Below are 7,341 nucleotides of genomic sequence, written 5' to 3' on the forward strand. Positions count from 1 at the left end.
GCAGGTCCCAGCACCCCGGGTGCCCCAGGCCTTCTAGCAAGCTGAAGAGTGTTGCACCCCCAGCGAGTAAACACTTAGGTTGGGCTTTCATTATTTTAAGTGGGTGATTTGCAACCAAGGATCTCCATGAAATTCCTTAGAGAACTAATGCAAAAGTATAGTCTTTTCTTATCTTTGAGGACTTGGCAATAAATTATATGAAAATCATCCACAGGAAAACATTCCTTGTAAGAGTCAGGATTCTTCAAGGAATATGGCGCTTCCCAAAGAGAGGAAAGGAAGAATCAGAGACAGAGGGAAGAGAGCCCAAGACCGTGTTTCCAAAGGAACGACAACAAGAAGATAGTCTGAAAGGTTAAAAAAAATAATAATAAAGAAGCCACTATAAATATAAGAAAAAAATACACTTTGCAAACTTGTTTTATTATAAAGACCTTCCTTAGGAGACACAAAGGCCTCTTTTCTTTCCCAGTTTCAACAAAGCTGACCCTTGACTTCATCCCCACTGAATTGAACACGATCTATTTAATTTTTCTTCCCATTTTCCTGCTCTCCAATACTAAGCCAACACAAGGGACCTGAATCAACAGGTTATGAGCATACGAAAGCAAATCACAACTCTTCAGTCTGTAGAGGTAAAGTAGACAAGTTGAAAAGTCTGGATGGGAAAAATGAGGCATCGGATGGCTGTAATTGTTAGAAACAATTAGCTAGCTGAGCCTATAACTCATAAACAGATTGCCACTGGAGGTCGTGCAGAGAATGTGGGCCTTTCATGGATGTCTGCGGACTAGGGTAGTTTGCTGAAAACCAGGCCTGTGTTCTTACCTGGGCTTCCCGGTGACTGATGACAACCCACGCTGAAGGTGGCTAGGGCTCTGTTGTGTGGCTTTTCTCCACGTGAAGCCAATTAGATTAGGTACCAAAGCAATAGGGAGGTTGATGCCCACATTCAAATGTAGATGAAAAGAGTTATCTGGGTAAGGAATACCAGGTCAATAAAAGCCTGCAGACCTCATTAAAATGCAGATCAGCAGGATGGACTGAGATCATTAAATATGTTAATTTGCAGCAAGGAAATGAAAACTTTGGGAGAGGCCAGTGGCTGCTGGGAGCCTCAGCCAACTGTAGGTTTTCATCTCGGCTCCCTGGATTCTGTGCTTGGGCAATCAGTTACTGGTTTCCTGGTCTCTTTTGTCAGGGAGTTGGAGTGCATGATCTAAAGTTCACCTCGATTCCATTTACTCGGTACCTCAGGGCTCTGGACATGTTATAGCCGTTATTGCTTAGCCAGGGTTGCACATTGGAATGACCTAGGGACCTTCTAGATATCCTAATGCCCAGACCTGTCCCAGACCAATTCAATCAACATCTCTGGGGGAATCCAGGAATCAGTATTTGTCAAAGATCTCCAGGTGATTCCACTCTAGGTGGCCGAGACTGAGGACCACCAAAGTCTCCTTCTTTCTAACAAATAGGCACGAGAGACGCCTGCCTAAACCACCCCCACCCCCCAGCCCCACCATCCTTGAGAAGAGCTGGCTTTTTTTTGATGGGAAGGGATCAAACTAGTTGTTCGACCTCACATCTCATATTCCATTCCCTTCCCTTCCCCTCCCCTCCCAGGAAACATTGGAATCAGTGACAGATCACAGGTGTAGAGGACCACAAATTATCAAGACTCCAAAGCTGCTCCTGATGGACAGAGCTGGAGAAAGCAGCCTGGGCCATCCCAGCTAGTGGGTAAGGTATGGGCTGTTGGAGGACATAGTGTGACATTTCTGTACCTCTCAGACTGGTTCTCCCAGCCCTTGTTGACGCCTGGGCTGTTCTTACTAGCCTCTTGTCCTTCGCAAAATCTCTAGCATGGTGTCCGTTGTCCCTTGGCCTCCCTCCAGGAGGAAGAGGAACGTGGTGGTCCCTAAAAAAGTAGTCATCACGAAAAGTGGGTTAAGGCAAGCTACTCTTTTAGGCAAATTGCACTATATTGAATAGTGTTCTCCTCAAAGTTCATATCCTTCCAGGAACCTGTGAGCCTGACTTATTTGGAAGTAATGTTGTTACAAAGGTAAGTAGTTAAGATGAGGTCATACTCATCATGGAGTAAGGAGGGCCCTTAATCCAGTGTAACTAGTGTCCTTATAGGAAGAGGTGCAGACAGGCAGACGAGGGAGGGCGAAGCCACGTGTATTACTCTGCCAGGGCTGCCATGGCAAAATATCATAGATGAGGTGGCTTAAACAACAGAAGTTTGTTTTCTCACAATTCTGGAAGCTGGAAGTCCAAGATCAAGGTGTCGGCAGATGCAGTTTCTTCTGAGGCCTCCCTTCTCGGCTTGCAGATGGCTGCCCTCTTGCTGTGCCCTCGTATGGTCGTCTTTGGGTGATGTTTTTGGGGCTTAATCTCCTTTGCCAGTCATGTTGGGTCAGAGCTCACCCTAATGGCCCATTGTTACTTGATGGCCTTTTGACAGGCTCTGTCCCCGAGTATAATCACATTTTGAGGTACTGGGAGGTAGGGCTTCAACACATGAATTTTGAGGGGACACAACTCGGCCCGTAACTCCATGCGATGACAGAGGCAGAGAGTAGAGTGACACGTCTAACAGCCAAGGAACTCTAAGGATTGCCAGCAACCACTAGAAGCTGGGAATGGGCGAGGGAGGATCCCCACCTAAAGCATTCAAAGGGCGCACGGACCCTCTGCCACATTAATTTTGGGTTTTCAGTCTCTGAACCCTGAGAGAATAAGTTTCTGGTGTTTCAAGACACCCAGTTTGTGAGAATTTGTTACAGCAGCCCCAGAAAATGTACACAGCTTGTCTTATGCTTTTTCCGCTGTCTGCAACACAATTTAAACGTGTAGGCACGGTGAAAACTCATGCCCTCCAAGTAAGCTTGTGCCATCCCTGCAGACCACAGCACAGGGCAGCAGAGGAGCCCTAGGAGTGGACTCCTCACCTGGTGCTGGGCCACCGCAACTGCGACACCCTCCACGACCCTGGGGTTACGGCGAGGAGCGACGTCTCCTATCAGTCCTCGCTTTTTCTTGAGGAGTGGTCCTCTGAGCACAGTTCTGGCTGCAAACCACCCGTCAGAAGTTCTGCCTGGGATCCGCCTCCACTCTGGGACCAGAGTGATGTAAAGGAGATCTGTTGCTTATTTACTGCCCTTAGCATCTAGCCCAACCCCAAGCTCCTGTCTGAGGAGGGACAACTGTTACCAGGGACCACACAGGGAAGATGTCTCGGGAAGGAGCTTTAGCTGCAAACCACAGAGTTCGGTCTCTCCTGTGGGTCTTTCAAGGAGCTGAAGCCTGTGCCTGTGGGTCCCTGGTTTTCTAAAATACATCTCTGTGGGTCTAGGGCTGGTCCAACTGTGGACCAGCTGCCCGTTATCTGCTGAATGAACAAACGAATGGATGGGTTTAAACACAGAGGTGTTTAACTCCGAAAAGCAGCTCCTGTGAGGCATTTTGCACACAGAGGTCGGCAGCCCCGGGTTCCATTCCTGGCTGTATCCGGCCACTGTGGGGCTTTGGAACGGTCACCTGTCCTCTGGGTCTGTGTGAAAGGAGGAATTCGGATGCACGCCCTCCGGTAGTCTAATGACTCAGTCACTTTTCTTTGGCGTATGCCTTTTTTCTCCTGCTTGCTTTTGGCTCCTGACCTTGCAAATGAGCTGAGGTGTGTAAATCAGGTCCTTGAAGCCCCTTTGCAAGCAAGTGGGGCCCGAGAGGGGCGGGGAGACCAGCCAGTGTCGGCATTCCCTCCTCTAGATACCTGCAAATAATGAGAAAATAGAAAGTTGTACAGAGCCCAGGGCCTGGGGGCTGGGTTTAAGAATGATTTGTAAACGTAGGAGGAAGGGAAAGAGGGAACAGAGGAGGGAAAGGGCCCCAAAGTGAAGAACTGCACCAATTTGATCAACGACAGGCCGCCTTTATCCCCTGGCAGGAAGCACCCCAGCCCTGAGAGGTGCTCACTTTTTCAAAGAGAAAATGCAATTTGTAAACAGTCAACATCTAAACAAGCTACAAACAGCCAGCCCTGACTTCCAGCAGATTTACTGATGCTTGAGTGACTACAATTCACAATGTTTTTCCACACCAACTTCTTTCATTTGTGGCCAGGTATTCGTTAGGACAGCAGGTACCCCCCCCCCCAACCCCCGCACCCCCCAGGACTTCTGGGCTTCTAACCTAAAGAAGAGGGGCCGGGGTCCAAGCCCTTTTCCGTCCTCGTGGGTGCGGGCCCAGAGGTGCTCGTCACCACGGCTGGCCCTGAAACTCGAAGGCTAGGGTATGTTTGTTTTGTTTTAAAATTCTAGCGTTTCAAAAATCGCCCATCATTTATCACTCATCTGAGCTAAGCGATTGGAGGTGGATGTTGTATGCTTTCCTCCAAACTCCTCCCCGCCCCCCCCCCGGCCCCGCCCCCCTCCCCCAACAGCTCCTCTCCTCCGGGGAAATCAAGAAAAACAAGATTCTACTTGTCCAGGCCCCTCAGAGACTCCTTGGAATTGCTGGAATCGGCACAATGAGTGGTAGTAATGGAACCGTGTGCAGGACGTAAATACAAACTGCCCGCCGGAGTGGCAAAAAATAATGAAGTAATTAGGTGAACTATTATCAGCACCTGTGACTGATGGGTACACGCACATTTCTGCCTTAATTATATTATTATTTGTCGGGAACAATAAGCAGGTTCCGAAGTTGCGTCCCTTCTGGCCCCGCACCCAGCCTCTCTCTCCCAAGGGTCCCACTCACCCCAAGGTGCGAGCCCAGGATGGGGGAGACGCCCGGCCCAGCCTGCGCAAACCCACAGTGGGGAAATGAAGAGTCCTGCTCCCCAGCCCATTAGGGTTAATGCCACTTTAATTAGCCATCGATGTGACTCCTCACCGGGGCTATTTAACGGGCCATTTCTAGGCTGAGCTTGTGTCCTGCGGACAGACCCGAACTGCTTCCGAGACGGTCAGGGAACGGAGGCTTTCTAAACAAGTCGCTGCGGATTCTATATGGAAGTGGCCATGCAAACGCCCCACCTGTAGTCTTGTACCCAGAAGACTGCCCTGCCTCCTCGCTGGGATTTCCACACGGAAGTGCCCACTTGCCAGTAATAATAATCATTTGATGATGATAACAAGACTTAACATTTGCGGGGCCTGGGTGCTGGCTCATCCGGTTGAGCGTCCAACTTCCGCTCAGGCCACCATCTCATGGCCCGTGAGTTCGGGCCCCGAGCTGGGCTCTGTGTTGACCGCTCAGAGCCTGGAGCCTGCTTCGACTCACGCTCTGTCTGTCTCTCCTTCAAGATGAATAAAAATTAAAAAAAAAAAAAAGAGTTAACATTTATAGTGTTACTGTGCACCAGGCCCTTTTGAGTCGTTGTACGTATAGTCACTTATTCACTCCTCACAACAACCCAGTGAGATAGATATTGTTAACCCCCTCATTTTACAGATGGGGAAACTGAGGCATGGGGAAGTTCAGTGACTTATCTGCGATCACAGGAGCAAGACTCCAAGACCAGGAGTTAGGTGGCAAAGCGCACACACTTTATCTTCTGTCCACTGCACTTGCCCAGTGGATTTCTTATGGGATTGTGGGCCAACGGATACCCCCCGTGTGTCCGGCACAGGCTGGGCTCAAAGGAGAGAGGGTGGAAACGCGGGAAAAGGTCATGTTAAAAAACAAGGCAAGAAAGCAGTGCCTCACAGACTTGCCGACAGACTGGGGAGAGTCCACCGCCTTCCGTTAGCGGGAGAAGGTAGACCTCCAGGTACAACCATCATGCATAGCAAGGCTCACATCAGCCTTCCCATCATCAGCTAGAGAAATGTGTGATGTCTGCAGGATAAATCCCCTCTCTGAGAGCCACAGAGGCACTCACCTTCTCCTGGGGTTTAATTTTGAAATCAGTTGAGTCTGTTGAATTGCTTAGCCAGGTGATTTTGTTTTGCAAGTTTTGCCCCAGTGGGAGGCAGAGTCATTGGTCCCCACCATCCATTTGCCATTTCTGGCAGAAGGAGGTTGAGCGGTGGACCTTGCTGGGTGACCCCAGACAAGTTACCTAACCTCCTTGGATCCCAGCTTGCTGATCTGTAAAATGGGAAGGATGACCTCATCTTCCTCATAGGCTGTGAGGATTAAGCGAGTTAATAAACATGAATCACTGATTACTATTATCATATGCAAAGGCAGATTGAACATGAGGCTAAATGAATCTTACCCTTTGGGCCCCTGGTCTTGCACATTCCCTCCCACACAGCATCGTATTTCGTATTCAGCGTTCTATTTTTCTTAGAGAGGGTCCCAGATTGTATAAGCTTCAAGCCCCTCAAAACCTGGATCCACCCCGTGATTATCTCGGAAAGGAAGCATCTGGCTTGGAAAACTGCAGTCCTGCCTAGCTCTATGCGAAGCTTCTATGTTTTGGACACGAAGACATGGGCGAAGGACCCTCCTTTGGGGACAGGGACATAAACTTCTTTCTAAGACAAAGACCCATAGAAGACAGTAGATGCTGGGCTCTTTACTGAGTGAGCAACCCGGCCCGATTTGCCAGGGGCTATACCAGTTTTAATGCCTAAAGCACCGAGTCCCAGAACCCCCTCAGTTCTGGGCAAATTGGGATGCTTGGTGACCCTGCTTGCTGAGGACAGCATATCGCTGTCATTCACCGCAGAGCTCCCAGTCAGCTGAGTGCCTGGCGCCTGGTAGGTGCCCGGTAACTACGTGTTGGAAGATGGTGTGGAAACCAACTATGGTACCTGATGGGCCTGGGGAGGAAGAGCGCAGGGTGATCTGGGCGGGCGGGTGGATGTCACGGCAATCTGGTGTGAAACACCGGTCTGCCGTGGTGAAGCTGGATCAGGACATGGGGAGAGGGTCGTGGAATGTGACGTGCCCCCAGACCTCGGGGAGTTTCTGGCAACCTCTGTGTACCTGGTAACGAACAGCAGTTTTGGCATTTAAAATCCCCACCTCTTCATTTTCTCAGCTCAGGATCGCTGCCCGTGTCCAGGCAGAAAACCGTGAATGCAGGCTGGATCTGGCCGGGGGTAAATGGTGCCCCAGGCGGGTCTGCGGCGGGCTTTGGGCAGGCGGGCGAGCCGCTCAGGCCCCGATTCCACATGCTGTGTAGACTCCAATTACCCGAGGACTTAAGAGATCAAACAGCCCAACTGTGCTTCACAATGAAAGAGGAGGTCTTGATTTTACTTTGTGCTACACCCTCCAGCCAGACCGCGCAAAAACAATGCGTTGCATTGATGTCCTCCTGAGCCCCAAACCTTCCTGAAATTGTCTCCGTCTATCCCAGCAACATCTCCGTAAAGG

General features: G+C 50.0%; 1 long non-coding RNA gene across 1 annotated transcript; it reads right to left on the reverse strand.

The window, feature by feature from the left end:
* Nucleotides 1-391: 391 nt before the first annotated feature.
* On the reverse strand, nucleotides 392-5,240 carry LOC116738369. Its single transcript, XR_004344224.1, has 2 exons — nucleotides 5,155-5,240; nucleotides 392-4,295 (listed from the first exon to the last, which is right to left on the reverse strand). It is a non-coding gene; the product is annotated as an uncharacterized LOC116738369 (long non-coding RNA).
* Between the last annotated feature and the right edge of the window lie 2,101 nt (nucleotides 5,241-7,341).

The sequence above is a fragment of the Lynx canadensis genome, chromosome D2 (genome assembly GCF_007474595.2).
Source record: "Lynx canadensis isolate LIC74 chromosome D2, mLynCan4.pri.v2, whole genome shotgun sequence".
Classification (NCBI taxonomy): Eukaryota; Metazoa; Chordata; class Mammalia; order Carnivora; family Felidae; genus Lynx; species Lynx canadensis.